This window comes from Patagioenas fasciata, chromosome 11 (genome assembly GCF_037038585.1).
Source record: "Patagioenas fasciata isolate bPatFas1 chromosome 11, bPatFas1.hap1, whole genome shotgun sequence".
Taxonomy (NCBI): domain Eukaryota; kingdom Metazoa; phylum Chordata; class Aves; order Columbiformes; family Columbidae; genus Patagioenas; species Patagioenas fasciata.
The window spans coordinates 228,926-247,444 of NC_092530.1; positions in this window are offsets into that span (position 1 = coordinate 228,926).

The following is an 18,519-nucleotide window of genomic DNA, read 5'->3' on the forward strand; positions in this document are numbered from 1 at the left end:
TTTGTTCCATATCCTTCTTTCCTACTTGTCTCTTGGAGACTTTTGGCCACGCTGGACCCAAGTCTGGGGATGTTTTGGAAACTTTTCAGAGGCCTCGCTGCTGAGGGGGGAGACAGCAGGCAGTGACAGGCCCGGGGCTGACAGGCTCCCCCTCCCCTAGGGGGCGCTCGGCTGCCACACCCAGCTGACATAGAACCTTTGTCACAATGCCCGCTACCCTGGTGAGGATGCGGGAACTCTGCGGGTGACAGGGACACAGCAGGACTTGGTGTCAGCTCAACAATTTCTCAGTTCCCCAAAGAAGCTGAATTCTGCAAATTGCTGCTGTTGCTCTTGAAATGATGTCATCAGGTGGGTGTTTTGGTGTAATACACTGAAAACCAGAGCAGAAATGCTGAAATATTCCCATGGTATGCATGGTCTTAGGAGCAAAGCACCGTGACTCAGCCTAAGTAGATCTGCCGCTTATTCTTTTGTACTGCCAGCAGATTGTGGAAGTAGAGTATAAAACCCATCCTTATGGAGAGATCTTTGCATTTTAGGTGTAGTCTAAGTGTCTCAAGTAGCCGGGGTTTTTGATTGAGCCTAATCCATCAGGTCTGATGGCTTTCCTCCTCGTCTCCAGATGAATGTGGTAGAAAATATAAAGCAAGGAAACGTCCTTTGGCGTATTTTGCCTTGCCTTATTTCCTTCTCATCCTGTTCTCTGTGCCAGCCTCTCTCACTAACCCTTCGTCTGGCTGCATGTCTCTTCTTTCCTCTCTCCTTTTCTCAAACTCTCCTGCTTCCTGGCTTTTGTCTTTCCATTCCTCCATTTCAGTCCTGCAGCCTGGCACTAGATTTTCCTCTTCCCTCCCTTTGGCTTGCTCCCTTTGCTTTCTCCCTTTGTTCCATATCCTTCTTTCCGACTTGTCTCTTGGAGACTTTTGGCCACGCTGGACCCAAGTCTGGGGATGTTTTGGAAACTTTTCAGAGGCCTCGCTGCTGAGGGGGGAGACAGCAGGCAGTGACAGGCCCGGGGCTGACAGGCTCCCCCTCCCCTAGGGCGCGCTCGGCTGCCACACCCAGCTGACATAGAACCTTTGTCACAATGCCCGCTACCATGGTGAGGATGCTGGCACTCTGCGGGTGACAGGGACACAGCAGGACTTGGTGTCAGCTCAGCAATTTCTCAGTTCCCCAAAGAAGCTGAATTCTGCAAATTGCTGCTGTTGCTCTTGAAATGACGTCATCAGGTGGGTGTTTTGGTGTAATACACTGAAAACCAGAGCAGAAATGCTGAAATATTCCCATGGTATGCATGGTCTTAGGAGCAAAGCACCGTGACTCAGCCTAAGGAGATCTGCCGCTTATTCTTTTGTACTGCCAGCAGATTGTGGAAGTAGAGTATAAAACCCATCCTTATGGAGAGATCTTTGCATTTTAGGCTTAGTCTAAGTGTCTCAAGTAGCCGGGGTTTTTGATTTGGCTTAATCCATCAGATCTGATGGCTTTCCTCCTTGTCTCCAGATGAATGTGGTAGAAAATATAAAGCAAGGAAACGTCCTTTGGCGTATTTTGCCTTGCCTTATTTCCTTCTCATCATGTTCTCTGTCCCAGCCTGTCTCACTAAGCCCTCGTCTGGCTGCATGTCTCTTCTTTCCTCTCTCCTTTTCTCAAACTCTCCTGCTTCCTGGCTTTTGTCTTTCCATTCCTCCATTTCAGTCCTGCAGCCCGGCACTAGATTTTCCTCTTCCCTCCCTTTGGTTTGCTCCCTTCGCTTTCTCCCTTTGTTCCATATCCTTCTTTCCGACTTGTCTCTTGGAGACTTTTGGCCACGCTGGACCCAAGTCTGGGGATGTTTTGGAAACTTTTCAGAGGCCTCGCTGCTGAGGGGGGAGACAGCAGGCAGTGACAGGCCCGGGGCTGACAGGCTCCCCCTCCCCTAGGGCGCGCTCGGCTGCCACACCCAGCTGACATAGAACCTTTGTCACAATGCCCGCTACCGTGGTGAGGATGCGGGCACTCTGCGGGTGACAGGGACACAGCAGGACTTGGTGTCAGCTCAGCAATTTCTCAGTTCCCCAAAGAAGCTGAATTCTGCAAATTGCTGCTGTTGTTCTTGAAATGACGTCATCAGGTGGGTGTTTTGGTGTAATACACTGAAAACCAGAGCAGAAATGCTGAAATATTCCCATGGTATGGATGGTCTTAGGAGCAAAGCACCGTGACTCAGCCTAAGTAGATCTGCCGCTTATTCTTTTGTACTGCCAGCAGATTGTGGAAGTAGAGTACAAAACACATCCTTATGGAGAGATCTTTGCATTTTAGGCTTAGTCTAAGTGTCTCAAGTAGCCGGGGTTTTTGATTGGGCCTAATCCATCAGGTCTGATGGCTTTCCTCCTCGTCTCCAGATGAATGTGGTAGAAAATATAAAGCAAGGAAACGTCCTTTGGCGTATTTTGCCTTGCCTTATTTCCTTCTCATCCTGTTCTCTGTGCCAGCCTCTCTCACTAACCCCTCGTCTGGCTGCATGTCTCTTCTTTCCTCTCTCCTTTTCTCAAACTCTCCTGCTTCCTGGCTTTTGTCTTTCCATTCCTCCATTTCAGTCCTGCAGCCCGGCACTAGATTTTCCTCTTCCCTCCCTGTGGCTTGCTCCCTTCGCTTTCTCTCTTTGTTCCATATCCTTCTTTCCTACTTGTCTCTTGGAGACTTTTGGCCACGCTGGACCCAAGTCTGGGGATGTTTTGGAAACTTTTCAGAGGCCTCGCTGCTGAGGGGGGAGACAGCAGGCAGTGACAGGCCCGGGGCTGACAGGCTCCCCCTCCCCTAGGGGGCGCTCGGCTGCCACACCCAGCTGACATAGAACCTTTGTCACAATGCCCGCTACCCTGGTGAGGATGCGGGAACTCTGCGGGTGACAGGGACACAGCAGGACTTGGTGTCAGCTCAACAATTTCTCAGTTCCCCAAAGAAGCTGAATTCTGCAAATTGCTGCTGTTGCTCTTGAAATGATGTCATCAGGTGGGTGTTTTGGTGTAATACACTGAAAACCAGAGCAGAAATGCTGAAATATTCCCATGGTATGCATGGTCTTAGGAGCAAAGCACCGTGACTCAGCCTAAGTAGATCTGCCGCTTATTCTTTTGTACTGCCAGCAGATTGTGGAAGTAGAGTATAAAACCCATCCTTATGGAGAGATCTTTGCATTTTAGGTGTAGTCTAAGTGTCTCAAGTAGCCGGGGTTTTTGATTGAGCCTAATCCATCAGGTCTGATGGCTTTCCTCCTCGTCTCCAGATGAATGTGGTAGAAAATATAAAGCAAGGAAACGTCCTTTGGCGTATTTTGTCTTGCCTTATTTCCTTCTCATCCTGTTCTCTGTCCCAGCCTCTCTCACTAACCCCTCGTCTGGCTGCATGTCTCTTCTTTCCTCTCTCCTTTTCTCAAACTCTCCTGCTTCCTGGCTTTTGTCTTTCCATTCCTCCATTTCGGTCCGGCATCCCAGCACTAGATTTTCCTCTTCCCTCCCTGTGGCTTGCTCCCTTTGCTTTCTCTCTTTGTTCCATATCCTTCTTTCCTACTTGTCTCTTGGAGACTTTTGGCCACGCTGGACCCAAGTCTGGGGATGTTTTGGAAACTTTTCAGAGGCCTCGCTGCTGAGGGGGGAGACAGCAGGCAGTGACAGGCCCGGGGCTGACAGGCTCCCCCTCCCCTAGGGGGCGCTCGGCTGCCACACCCATCTGACATAGAACCTTTGTCACAATGCCCGCTACCCTGGTGAGGATGCGGGCACTCTGCGGGTGACAGGGACACAGCAGGACTTGGTGTCAGCTCAGCAATTTCTCAGTTCCCCAAAGAAGCTGAATTCTGCAAATTGCTGCTGTTGCTCTTGAAATGATGTCATCATGTGGGTGTTTTGGTGTAATACACTGAAAACCAGAGCAGAAATGCTGAAATATTCCCATGGTATGCGTGGTCTTAGGAGCAAAGCACCGTGACTCAGCCTAAGTAGATCTGCCGCTTATTCTTTTGTACTGCCAGCAGATTGTGGAAGTAGAGTATAAAACCCATCCTTATAGAGAGATCTTTGCATTTTAGGCGTAGTCTAAGTGTCTCAGGTAGCCAGGGTTTTTGATTGAGCCTAATCCATCAGGTCTGATGGCTTTCCTCCTTGTCTCCAGATGAATGTGGTAGAAAATATAAAGCAAGGAAACGTCCTTTGGCGTATTTTGCCTTGCCTTATTTCCTTCTCATCCTGTTCTCTGTGCCAGCCTCTCTCACTAACCCCTCGTCTGGCTGCATGTCTCTTCTTTCCTCTCTCCTTTTCTCAAACTCTCCTGCTTCCTGGCTTTTGTCTTTCCATTCCTCCATTTCAGTCCTGCAGCCTGGCACTAGATTTTCCTCTTCCCTCCCTTTGACTTGCTCCCTTCGCTTTCTCCCTTTGTTCCATATCCTTCTTTCCGACTTGTCTCTTGGAGACTTTTGGCCACGCTGGACCCAAGTCTGGGGATGTTTTGGAAACTTTTCAGAGGCCTCGCTGCTGAGGGGGGAGACAGCAGGCAGTGACAGGCCCGGGGCTGACAGGCTCCCCCTCCCCTAGGGGGCGCTCGGCTGCCACACCCAGCTGACATAGAACCTTTGTCACAATGCCCGCTACCGTGGTGAGGATGCTGGCACTCTGCGGGTGACAGGGACACAGCAGGACTTGGTGTCAGCTCAGCAATTTCTCAGTTCCCCAAAGAAGCTGAATTCTGCAAATTGCTGCTGTTGCTCTTGAAATGACGTCATCAGGTGGGTGTTTTGCTGTAATACACTGAAAACCAGAGCAGAAATGCTGAAATATTCCCATGGTATGCATGGTCTTAGGAGCAAAGCACCGTGACTCAGCCTAAGTAGATCTGCCGCTTATTCTTTTGTACTGCCAGCAGATTGTGGAAGTAGAGTTTAAAAACCATCTTTATGGAGAGATCTTTGCATTTTAGGCTTAGTCTAAGTGTCTCAAGTAGCCGGGGTTTTTGATTGGGCCTAATCCATCAGGTCTGATGGCTTTCCTCCTCGTCTCCAGATGAATGTGGTAGAAAATATAAAGCAAGGAAACGTCCTTTGGCGTATTTTGCCTTGCCTTATTTCCTTCTCATCCTGTTCTCTGTGCCAGCCTCTCTCACTAACCCCTCGTCTGGCTGCATGTCTCTTCTTTCCTCTCTCCTTTTCTCAAACTCTCCTGCTTCCTGGCTTTTGTCTTTCCATTCCTCCATTTCGGTCCGGCATCCCAGCACTAGATTTTCCTCTTCCCTCCCTGTGGCTTGCTCCCTTTGCTTTCTCTCTTTGTTCCATATCCTTCTTTCCTACTTGTCTCTTGGAGACTTTTGGCCACGCTGGACCCAAGTCTGGGGATGTTTTGGAAACTTTTCAGAGGCCTCGCTGCTGAGGGGGGAGACAGCAGGCAGTGACAGGCCCGGGGCTGACAGGCTCCCCCTCCCCTAGGGGGCGCTCGGCTGCCACACCCAGCTGACATAGAACCTTTGTCACAATGCCCGCTACCGTGGTGCGGATGCGGGCACTCTGCGGGTGACAGGGACACAGCAGGACTTGGTGTCAGCTCAGCAATTTCTCAGTTCCCCAAAGAAGCTGAATTCTGCAAATTGCTGCTGTTGTTCTTGAAATGACGTCATCAGGTGGGTGTTTTGGTGTAATAGACTGAAAACCAGAGCAGAAATGCTGAAATATTCCCATGGTATGGATGGTCTTAGGAGCAAAGCACTGTGACTCAGCCTAAGTAGATCTGCCGCTTATTCTTTTGTACTGCCAGCAGATTGTGGAAGTAGAGTACAAAAACCATCCTTATGGAGAGATCTTTGCATTTTAGGCTTAGTCTAAGTGTCTCAAGTAGCCGGGGTTTTTGATTTGGCTTAATCCATCAGGTCTGATGGCTTTCCTCCTTGTCTCCAGATGAATGTGGTAGAAAATATAAAGCAAGGAAACGTCCTTTGGCGTATTTTGCCTTGCCTTATTTCCTTCTCATCCTGTTCTCTGTGCCAGCCTCTCTCACTAACCCCTCGTCTGGCTGCATGTCTCTTCTTTCCTCTCTCCTTTTCTCAAACTCTCCTGCTTCCTGGCTTTTGTCTTTCCATTCCTCCATTTCAGTCCTGCAGCCTGGCACTAGATTTTCCTCTTCCCTCCCTTTGGCTTGCTCCCTTCGCTTTCTCCCTTTGTTCCATATCCTTCTTTCCGACTTGTCTCTTGGAGACTTTTGGCCACGCTGGACCCAAGTCTGGGGATGTTTTGGAAACTTTTCAGAGGCCTCGCTGCTGAGGGGGGAGACAGCAGGCAGTGACAGGCCCGGGGCTGACAGGCTCCCCCTCCCTTAGGGGGCGCTCGGCTGCCACACCCAGCTGACATAGAACCTTTGTCACAATGCCTGCTACCGTGGTGAGGATGCTGGCACTCTGCGGGTGACAGGGACACAGCAGGACTTGGTGTCAGCTCAGCAATTTCTCAGTTCCCCAAAGAAGCTGAATTCTGCAAATTGCTGCTGTTGCTCTTGAAATGACGTCATCAGGTGGGTGTTTTGGTGTAATACACTGAAAACCAGAGCAGAAATGCTGAAATATTCCCATGGTATGCATGGTCTTAGGAGCAAAGCACCGTGACTCAGCCTAAGTAGATCTGCCGCTTATTCTTTTGTACTGCCAGCAGATTGTGGAAGTAGAGTTTAAAAACCATCTTTATGGAGAGATCTTTGCATTTTAGGCTTAGTCTAAGTGTCTCAAGTAGCCGGGGTTTTTGATTGGGCCTAATCCATCAGGTCTGATGGCTTTCCTCCTCGTCTCCAGATGAATGTGGTAGAAAATATAAAGCAAGGAAACGTCCTTTGGCGTATTTTGCCTTGCCTTATTTCCTTCTCATCCTGTTCTCTGTGCCAGCCTGTCTCACTAACCCCTTGTCTGGCTGCATGTCTCTTCTTTCCTCTCTCCTTTTCTCAAACTCTCCTGCTTCCTGGCTTTTGTCTTTCCATTCCTCCATTTCAGTCCTGCAGCCCGGCACTAGATTTTCCTCTTCCCTCCCTTTGGCTTGCTCCCTTCGCTTTCTCCCTTTGTTCCATATCCTTCTTTCCGACTTGTCTCTTGGAGACTTTTGGCCACGCTGGACCCAAGTCTGGGGATGTTTTGGAAACTTTTCAGAGGCCTCGCTGCTGAGGGGGGAGACAGCAGGCAGTGACAGGCCCGGGGCTGACAGGCTCCCCCTCCCCTAGGGGGCGCTCGGCTGCCACACCCAGCTGACATAGAACCTTTGTCACAATGCCCGCTACCGTGGTGAGGATGCTGGCACTCTGCGGGTGACAGGGACACAGCAGGACTTGGTGTCAGCTCAGCAATTTCTCAGTTCCCCAAAGAAGCTGAATTCTGCAAATTGTTGCTGTTGCAAGGATGTCATCAGGTGGGTGTTTTGGTGTAATACACTGAAAACCAGAGCAGAAATGCTGAAATATTCCCATGGTATGCATGGTCTTAGGAGCAAAGCACCGTGACTCAGCCTAAGGAGATCTGCCGCTTATTCTTTTGTACTGCCAGCAGATTGTGGAAGTAGAGTATAAAACCCATCCTTATGGAGAGATCTTTGCATTTTAGGCTTAGTCTAAGTGTCTCAAGTAGCCGGGGTTTTTGATTGGGCCTAATCCATCAGGTCTGATGGCTTTCCTCCTTGTCTCCAGATGAATGTGTTAGAAAATATAAAGCAAGGAAACGTCCTTTGGCGTATTTTGCCTTGCCTTATTTCCTTCTCATCCTGTTCTCTGTCCCACCCTCTCTCACTAACCCCTTGTCTGGCTGCATGTCTCTTCTTTCCTCTCTCCTTTTCTCAAACTCTCCTGCTTCCTGGCTTTTGTCTTTCCATTCCTCCATTTCAGTCCTGCAGCCCGGCACTAGATTTTCCTCTTCCCTCTCTTTGGCTTGCTCCCTTCGCTTTCTCCCTTTGTTCCATATCCTTCTTTCCGACTTGTCTCTTGGAGACTTTTGGCCACGCAGGACCCAAGTCTGGGGATGTTTTGCAAACTTTTCAGAGGCCTCGCTGCTGAGGGGGGAGACAGCAGGCAGTGACAGGCCCGGGGCTGACAGGCTCCCCCTCCCCTAGGGGGCGCTCGGCTGCCACACCCAGCTGACATAGAACCTTTGTCACAATGCCCGCTACCGTGGTGAGGATGCGGGCACTCTGCGGGTGACAGGGACACAGCAGGACTTGGTGTCAGCTCAGCAATTTCTCAGTTCCCCAAAGAAGCTGAATTCTGCAAATTGCTGCTGTTGCTCTTGAAATGACGTCATCAGGTGGGTGTTTTGGTGTAATACACTGAAAACCAGAGCAGAAATGCTGAAATATTCCCATGGTATGGATGGTCTTAGGAGCAAAGCACCGTGACTCAGCCTAAGTAGATCTGCCGCTTATTCTTTTGTACTGCCAGCAGATTGTGGAAGTAGAGTACAAAACCCATCCTTATGGAGAGATCTTTGCATTTTAGGCTTAGTCTAAGTGTCTCAAGTAGCCGGGGTTTTTGATTGGGCCTAATCCATCAGGTCTGATGGCTTTCCTCCTCGTCTCCAGATGAATGTGGTAGAAAATATAAAGCAAGGAAACGTCCTTTGGCGTATTTTGCCTTGCCTTATTTCCTTCTCATCCTGTTCTCTGTGCCAGCCTCTCTCACTAACCCCTCGTCTGGCTGCATGTCTCTTCTTTCCTCTCTCCTTTTCTCAAACTCTCCTGCTTCCTGGCTTTTGTCTTTCCATTCCTCCATTTCAGTCCTGCAGCCCGGCACTAGATTTTCCTCTTCCCTCCCTTTGGCTTGCTCCCTTCGCTTTCTCCCTTTGTTCCATATCCTTCTTTCCGACTTGTCTCTTGGAGACTTTTGGCCACGCTGGACCCAAGTCTGGGGATGTTTTGCAAACTTTTCAGAGGCCTCGCTGCTGAGGGGGGAGACAGCAGGCAGTGACAGGCCCGGGGCTGACAGGCTCCCCCTCCCCTAGGGGGCGCTCGGCTGCCACACCCAGCTGACATAGAACCTTTGTCACAATGCCCGCTACCGTGGTGAGGATGCGGGCACTCTGCGGGTGACAGGGACACAGCAGGACTTGGTGTCAGCTCAGCAATTTCTCAGTTCCCCAAAGAAGCTGAATTCTGCAAATTGCTGCTGTTGCTCTTGAAATGACGTCATCAGGTGGGTGTTTTGGTGTAATACACTGAAAACCAGAGCAGAAATGCTGAAATATTCCCATGGTATGGATGGTCTTAGGAGCAAAGCACCGTGACTCAGCCTAAGTAGATCTGCCGCTTATTCTTTTGTACTGCCAGCAGATTGTGGAAGTAGAGTACAAAACCCATCCTTATGGAGAGATCTTTGCATTTTAGGCTTAGTCTAAGTGTCTCAAGTAGCCGGGGTTTTTGATTGGGCCTAATCCATCAGGTCTGATGGCTTTCCTCCTCGTCTCCAGATGAATGTGGTAGAAAATATAAAGCAAGGAAACGTCCTTTGGCGTATTTTGCCTTGCCTTATTTCCTTCTCATCCTGTTCTCTGTGCCAGCCTCTCTCACTAACCCCTCGTCTGGCTGCATGTCTCTTCTTTCCTCTCTCCTTTTCTCAAACTCTCCTGCTTCCTGGCTTTTGTCTTTCCATTCCTCCATTTCAGTCCTGCAGCCCGGCACTAGATTTTCCTCTTCCCTCCCTGTGGCTTGCTCCCTTCGCTTTCTCTCTTTGTTCCATATCCTTCTTTCCTACTTGTCTCTTGGAGACTTTTGGCCACGCTGGACCCAAGTCTGGGGATGTTTTGGAAACTTTTCAGAGGCCTCGCTGCTGAGGGGGGAGACAGCAGGCAGTGACAGGCCCGGGGCTGACAGGCTCCCCCTCCCCTAGGGGGCGCTCGGCTGCCACACCCATCTGACATAGAACCTTTGTCACAATGCCCGCTACCCTGGTGAGGATGCGGGAACTCTGCGGGTGACAGGGACACAGCAGGACTTGGTGTCAGCTCAACAATTTCTCAGTTCCCCAAAGAAGCTGAATTCTGCAAATTGCTGCTGTTGCTCTTGAAATGATGTCATCAGGTGGGTGTTTTGGTGTAATACACTGAAAACCAGAGCAGAAATGCTGAAATATTCCCATGGTATGCATGGTCTTAGGAGCAAAGCACCGTGACTCAGCCTAAGTAGATCTGCCGCTTATTCTTTTGTACTGCCTGCAGATTGTGGAAGTAGAGTATAAAACCCATCCTTATGGAGAGATCTTTGCATTTTAGGTGTAGTCTAAGTGTCTCAAGTAGCCGGGGTTTTTGATTGAGCCTAATCCATCAGGTCTGATGGCTTTCCTCCTCGTCTCCAGATGAATGTGGTAGAAAATATAAAGCAAGGAAACGTCCTTTGGCGTATTTTGTCTTGCCTTATTTCCTTCTCATCCTGTTCTCTGTCCCAGCCTCTCTCACTAAGCCCTCGTCTGGCTGCATGTCTCTTCTTTCCTCTCTCCTTTTCTCAAACTCTCCTGCTTCCTGGCTTTTGTCTTTCCATTCCTCCATTTCGGTCCGGCATCCCAGCACTAGATTTTCCTCTTCCCTCCCTGTGGCTTGCTCCCTTTGCTTTCTCTCTTTGTTCCATATCCTTCTTTCCTACTTGTCTCTTGGAGACTTTTGGCCACGCTGGACCCAAGTCTGGGGATGTTTTGGAAACTTTTCAGAGGCCTCGCTGCTGAGGGGGGAGACAGCAGGCAGTGACAGGCCCGGGGCTGACAGGCTCCCCCTCCCCTAGGGGGCGCTCGGCTGCCACACCCATCTGACATAGAACCTTTGTCACAATGCCCGCTACCCTGGTGAGGATGCGGGCACTCTGCGGGTGACAGGGACACAGCAGGACTTGGTGTCAGCTCAGCAATTTCTCAGTTCCCCAAAGAAGCTGAATTCTGCAAATTGCTGCTGTTGCTCTTGAAATGATGTCATCATGTGGGTGTTTTGGTGTAATACACTGAAAACCAGAACAGAAATGCTGAAATATTCCCATGGTATGCGTGGTCTTAGGAGCAAAGCACCGTGACTCAGCCTAAGTAGATCTGCCGCTTATTCTTTTGTACTGCCAGCAGATTGTGGAAGTAGAGTATAAAACCCATCCTTATAGAGAGATCTTTGCATTTTAGGCGTAGTCTAAGTGTCTCAAGTAGCCGGGGTTTTTGATTGAGCCTAATCCATCAGGTCTGATGGCTTTCCTCCTTGTCTCCAGATGAATGTGGTAGAAAATATAAAGCAAGGAAACGTCCTTTGGCGTATTTTGCCTTGCCTTATTTCCTTCTCATCCTGTTCTCTGTGCCAGCCTCTCTCACTAACCCCTCGTCTGGCTGCATGTCTCTTCTTTCCTCTCTCCTTTTCTCAAACTCTCCTGCTTCCTGGCTTTTGTCTTTCCATTCCTCCATTTCAGTCCTGCAGCCTGGCACTAGATTTTCCTCTTCCCTCCCTTTGACTTGCTCCCTTCGCTTTCTCCCTTTGTTCCATATCCTTCTTTCCGACTTGTCTCTTGGAGACTTTTGGCCACGCTGGCCCCAAGTCTGGGGATGTTTTGGAAACTTTTCAGAGGCCTCGCTGCTGAGGGGGGAGACAGCAGGCAGTGACAGGCCCGGGGCTGACAGGCTCCCCCTCCCCTAGGGGGCGCTCGGCTGCCACACCCAGCTGACATAGAACCTTTGTCACAATGCCCGCTACCGTGGTGAGGATGCTGGCACTCTGCGGGTGACAGGGACACAGCAGGACTTGGTGTCAGCTCAGCAATTTCTCAGTTCCCCAAAGAAGCTGAATTCTGCAAATTGCTGCTGTTGCTCTTGAAATGACGTCATCAGGTGGGTGTTTTGGTGTAATACACTGAAAACCAGAGCAGAAATGCTGAAATATTCCCATGGTATGCATGGTCTTAGGAGCAAAGCACCGTGACTCAGCCTAAGTAGATCTGCCGCTTATTCTTTTGTACTGCCAGCAGATTGTGGAAGTAGAGTTTAAAAACCATCTTTATGGAGAGATCTTTGCATTTTAGGCTTAGTCTAAGTGTCTCAAGTAGCCGGGGTTTTTGATTGCGCCTAATCCATCAGGTCTGATGGCTTTCCTCCTCGTCTCCAGATGAATGTGGTAGAAAATATAAAGCAAGGAAACGTCCTTTGGCGTATTTTGCCTTGCCTTATTTCCTTCTCATCCTGTTCTCTGTGCCAGCCTCTCTCACTAACCCCTCGTCTGGCTGCATGTCTCTTCTTTCCTCTCTCCTTTTCTCAAACTCTCCTGCTTCCTGGCTTTTGTCTTTCCATTCCTCCATTTCGGTCCGGCATCCCAGCACTAGATTTTCCTCTTCCCTCCCTGTGGCTTGCTCCCTTTGCTTTCTCTCTTTGTTCCATATCCTTCTTTCCTACTTGTCTCTTGGAGACTTTTGGCCACGCTGGACCCAAGTCTGGGGATGTTTTGGAAACTTTTCAGAGGCCTCGCTGCTGAGGGGGGAGACAGCAGGCAGTGACAGGCCCGGGGCTGACAGGCTCCCCCTCCCCTAGGGGGCGCTCGGCTGCCACACCCATCTGACATAGAACCTTTGTCACAATGCCCGCTACCCTGGTGAGGATGCGGGCACTCTGCGGGTGACAGGGACACAGCAGGACTTGGTGTCAGCTCAGCAATTTCTCAGTTCCCCAAAGAAGCTGAATTCTGCAAATTGCTGCTGTTGCTCTTGAAATGATGTCATCAGGTGGGTGTTTTGGTGTAATACACTGAAAACCAGAGCAGAAATGCTGAAATATTCCCATGGTATGCGTGGTCTTAGGAGCAAAGCACCGTGACTCAGCCTAAGTAGATCTGCCGCTTATTCTTTTGTACTGCCAGCAGATTGTGGAAGTAGAGTATAAAACCCATCCTTATAGAGAGATCTTTGCATTTTAGGCGTAGTCTAAGTGTCTCAAGTAGCCGGGGTTTTTGATTGAGCCTAATCCATCAGGTCTGATGGCTTTCCTCCTTGTCTCCAGATGAATGTGGTAGAAAATATAAAGCAAGGAAACGTCCTTTGGCGTATTTTGCCTTGCCTTATTTCCTTCTCATCCTGTTCTCTGTCCCAGCCTGTCTCACTAACCCCTCGTCTGGCTGCATGTCTCTTCTTTCCTCTCTCCTTTTCTCAAACTCTCCTGCTTCCTGGCTTTTGTCTTTCCATTCCTCCATTTCAGTCCTGCAGCCCAGCACTAGATTTTCCTCTTCCCTCCCTGTGGCTTGCTCCCTTTGCTTTCTCTCTTTGTTCCATATCCTTTTTTCCGACTTGTCTCTTGGAGACTTTTGGCCACGCTGGACCCAAGTCTGGGGATGTTTTGGAAACTTTTCAGAGGCCTCGCTGCTGAGGGGGGAGACAGCAGGCAGTGACAGGCCCGGGGCTGACAGGCTCCCCCTCCCCTAGGGGGCGCTCGGCTGCCACACCCAGCTGACATAGAACCTTTGTCACAATGCCCGCTACCGTGGTGCGGATGCGGGCACTCTGCGGGTGACAGGGACACAGCAGGACTTGGTGTCAGCTCAGCAATTTCTCAGTTCCCCAAAGAAGCTGAATTCTGCAAATTGCTGCTGTTGCTCTTGAAATGACGTCATCAGGTGGGTGTTTTGGTGTAATAGACTGAAAACCAGAGCAGAAATGCTGAAATATTCCCATGGTATGGATGGTCTTAGGAGCAAAGCACCGTGACTCAGCCTAAGTAGATCTGTCGCTTATTCTTTTGTACTGCCAGCAGATTGTGGAAGTAGAGTACAAAAACCATCCTTATGGAGAGATCTTTGCATTTTAGGCTTAGTCTAAGTGTCTCAAGTAGCCGGGGTTTTTGATTTGGCTTAATCCATCAGGTCTGATGGCTTTCCTCCTTGTCTCCAGATGAATGTGGTAGAAAATATAAAGCAAGGAAACGTCCTTTGGCGTATTTTGCCTTGCCTTATTTCCTTCTCATCCTGTTCTCTGTGCCAGCCTCTCTCACTAACCCCTCGTCTGGCTGCATGTCTCTTCTTTCCTCTCTCCTTTTCTCAAACTCTCCTGCTTCCTGGCTTTTGTCTTTCCATTCCTCCATTTCAGTCCTGCAGCCTGGCACTAGATTTTCCTCTTCCCTCCCTTTGGCTTGCTCCCTTCGCTTTCTCCCTTTGTTCCATATCCTTCTTTCCGACTTGTCTCTTGGAGACTTTTGGCCACGCTGGACCCAAGTCTGGGGATGTTTTGGAAACTTTTCAGAGGCCTCGCTGCTGAGGGGGGAGACAGCAGGCAGTGACAGGCCTGGGGCTGACAGGCTCCCCCTCCCTTAGGGGGCGCTCGGCTGCCACACCCAGCTGACATAGAACCTTTGTCACAATGCCCGCTACCGTGGTGAGGATGCTGGCACTCTGCGGGTGACAGGGACACAGCAGGACTTGGTGTCAGCTCAGCAATTTCTCAGTTCCCCAAAGAAGCTGAATTCTGCAAATTGCTGCTGTTGCTCTTGAAATGACGTCATCAGGTGGGTGTTTTGGTGTAATACACTGAAAACCAGAGCAGAAATGCTGAAATATTCCCATGGTATGCATGGTCTTAGGAGCAAAGCACTGTGACTCAGCCTAAGTAGATCTGCCGCTTATTCTTTTGTACTGCCAGCAGATTGTGGAAGTAGAGTTTAAAAACCATCTTTATGGAGAGATCTTTGCATTTTAGGCTTAGTCTAAGTGTCTCAAGTAGCCGGGGTTTTTGATTGGGCCTAATCCATCAGGTCTGATGGCTTTCCTCCTCGTCTCCAGATGAATGTGGTAGAAAATATAAAGCAAGGAAACGTCCTTTGGCGTATTTTGCCTTGCCTTATTTCCTTCTCATCCTGTTCTCTGTGCCAGCCTCTCTCACTAACCCCTTGTCTGGCTGCATGTCTCTTCTTTCCTCTCTCCTTTTCTCAAACTCTCCTGCTTCCTGGCTTTTGTCTTTCCATTCCTCCATTTCAGTCCTGCAGCCCGGCACTAGATTTTCCTCTTCCCTCCCTTTGGCTTGCTCCCTTCGCTTTCTCCCTTTGTTCCATATCCTTCTTTCCGACTTGTCTCTTGGAGACTTTTGGCCACGCTGGACCCAAGTCTGGGGATGTTTTGGAAACTTTTCAGAGGCCTCGCTGCTGAGGGGGGAGACAGCAGGCAGTGACAGGCCCGGGGCTGACAGGCTCCCCCTCCCCTAGGGGGCGCTCGGCTGCCACACCCAGCTGACATAGAACCTTTGTCACAATGCCCGCTACCGTGGTGAGGATGCGGGCACTCTGCGGGTGACAGGGACACAGCAGGACTTGGTGTCAGCTCAGCAATTTCTCAGTTCCCCAAAGAAGCTGAATTCTGCAAATTGCTGCTGTTGTTCTTGAAATGACGTCATCAGGTGGGTGTTTTGGTGTAATAGACTGAAAACCAGAGCAGAAATGCTGAAATATTCCCATGGTATGGATGGTCTTAGGAGCAAAGCACCGTGACTCAGCCTAAGTAGATCTGCCGCTTATTCTTTTGTACTGCCAGCAGATTGTGGAAGTAGAGTACAAAAACCATCCTTATGGAGAGATCTTTGCATTTTAGGCTTAGTCTAAGTGTCTCAAGTAGCCGGGGTTTTTGATTTGGCTTAATCCATCAGGTCTGATGGCTTTCCTCCTTGTCTCCAGATGAATGTGGTAGAAAATATAAATCAAGGAAACGTCCTTTGGCGTATTTTGCCTTGCCTTATTTCCTTCTCATCCTGTTCTCTGTGCCAGCCTCTCTCACTAACCCCTCGTCTGGCTGCATGTCTCTTCTTTCCTCTCTCCTTTTCTCAAACTCTCCTGCTTCCTGGCTTTTGTCTTTCCATTCCTCCATTTCAGTCCTGCAGCCTGGCACTAGATTTTCCTCTTCCCTCCCTTTGGCTTGCTCCCTTCGCTTTCTCCCTTTGTTCCATATCCTTCTTTCCGACTTGTCTCTTGGAGACTTTTGGCCACGCTGGACCCAAGTCTGGGGATGTTTTGGAAACTTTTCAGAGGCCTCGCTGCTGACAGGGGGGAGACAGCAGGCAGTGACAGGCCCGGGGCTGACAGGCTCCCCCTCCCCTAGGGGGCGCTCGGCTGCCACACCCATCTGACATAGAACCTTTGTCACAATGCCCGCTACCCTGGTGAGGATGCGGGCACTCTGCGGGTGACAGGGATACAGCAGGACTTGGTGTCAGCTCAACAATTTCTCAGTTCCCCAAAGAAGCTGAATTCTGCAAATTGCTGCTGTTGCTCTTGAAATGATGTCATCAGGTGGGTGTTTTGGTGTAATACACTGAAAACCAGAGCAGAAATGCTGAAATATTCCCATGGTATGCATGGTCTTAGGAGCAAAGCACCGTGACTCAGCCTAAGTAGATCTGCCGCTTATTCTTTTGTACTGCCTGCAGATTGTGGAAGTAGAGTATAAAACCCATCCTTATGGAGAGATCTTTGCATTTTAGGCGTAGTCTAAGTGTCTCAAGTAGCCGGGGTTTTTGATTGAGCCTAATCCATCAGGTCTGATGGCTTTCCTCCTCGTCTCCAGATGAATGTGGTAGAAAATATAAAGCAAGGAAACGTCCTTTGGCGTATTTTGTCTTGCCTTATTTCCTTCTCATCCTGTTCTCTGTCCCAGCCTCTCTCACTAACCCCTCGTCTGGCTGCATGTCTCTTCTTTCCTCTCTCCTTTTCTCAAACTCTCCTGCTTCCTGGCTTTTGTCTTTCCATTCCTCCATTTCGGTCCGGCATCCCAGCACTAGATTTTCCTCTTCCATCCCTGTGGCTTGCTCCCTTTGCTTTCTCCCTTTGTTCCATATCCTTCTTTCCTACTTGTCTCTTGGAGACTTTTGGCCACGCTGGACCCAAGTCTGGGGATGTTTTGGAAACTTTTCAGAGGCCTCGCTGCTGAGGGGGGAGACAGCAGGCAGTGACAGGCCCGGGGCTGACAGGCTCCCCCTCCCCTAGGGGGCGCTCGGCTGCCACACCCATCTGACATAGAACCTTTGTCACAATGCCCGCTACCCTGGTGAGGATGCGGGCACTCTGCGGGTGACAGGGACACAGCAGGACTTGGTGTCAGCTCAGCAATTTCTCAGTTCCCCAAAGAAGCTGAATTCTGCAAATTGCTGCTGTTGCTCTTGAAATGATGTCATCAGGTGGGTGTTTTGGTGTAATACACTGAAAACCAGAGCAGAAATGCTGAAATATTCCCATGGTATGCATGGTCTTAGGAGCAAAGGACCGTGACTCAGCCTAAGTAGATCTGCCGCTTATTCTTTTGTACTGCCAGCAGATTGTGGAAGTAGAGTATAAAACCCATCCTTATGGAGAGATCTTTGCATTTTAGGCGTAGTCTAAGTGTCTCAAGTAGCCGGGGTTTTTGATTGAGCCTAATCCATCAGGTCTGATGGCTTTCCTCCTTGTCTCCAGATGAATGTGGTAGAAAATATAAAGCAAGGAAACGTCCTTTGGCGTATTTTGCCTTGCCTTATTTCCTTCTCATCCTGTTCTCTGTCCCAGCCTGTCTCACTAACCCCTCGTCTGGCTGCATGTCTCTTCTTTCCTCTCTCCTTTTCTCAAACTCTCCTGCTTCCTGGCTTTTGTCTTTCCATTCCTCCATTTCATTCCTGCAGCCCAGCACTAGATTTTCCTCTTCCCTCCCTGTGGCTTGCTCCCTTTGCTTTCTCTCTTTGTTCCATATCCTTTTTACCGACTTGTCTCTTGGAGACTTTTGGCCACGCTGGACCCAAGTCTGGGGATGTTTTGGAAACTTTTCAGAGGCCTCGCTGCTGAGGGGGGAGACAGCAGGCAGTGACAGGCCCGGGGCTGACAGGCTCCCCCTCCCCTAGGGGGCGCTCGGCTGCCACACCCAGCTGACATAGAACCTTTGTCACAATGCCCGCTACCGTGGTGAGGATGCGGGCGCTCTGCGGGTGACAGGGACACAGCAGGACTTGGTGTCAGCTCAGCAATTTCTGAGTTCCCCAAAGAAGCTGAATTCTGCAAATTGCTGCTGTTGCTCTTGAAATGACGTCATCAGGTGGGTGTTTTGGTGTAATACACTGAAAACCAGAGCAGAAATGCTGAAATATTCTCATGGTATGCATGGTCCTAGGAGCAAAGCACCGTGACTCAGCCTAAGCAGATCTGCCGCTTATTCTTTTGTACTGCCAGCAGATTGTGGAAGTAGAGTATAAAACCCATCCTTATGGAGAGATCTTTGCAGTTTAGGCTTAGTCTAAGTGTCTCAAGTAGCCGGGGTTTTTGATTGGGCCTAATCCATCAGGTCTGATGGCTTTCCTCCTCGTCTCCAGATGAATGTGGTAGAAAATATAAAGCAAGGAAACGTCCTTTGGCCCAGCCTTGCCTTGCCTTATTGCCTTCTCATCCTGTTCTCTGTCCCAGCCTCTCTCACTAACCCCTCATCTGGCTGCATGTCTCCTCTTTCCTGTCTCCATTTCTCAAACTCTCCTGCTTCCTGGCTTTTGTCTTTCCATTCCTCCATTTCAGTCCTGCAGCCCAGCACTAGATA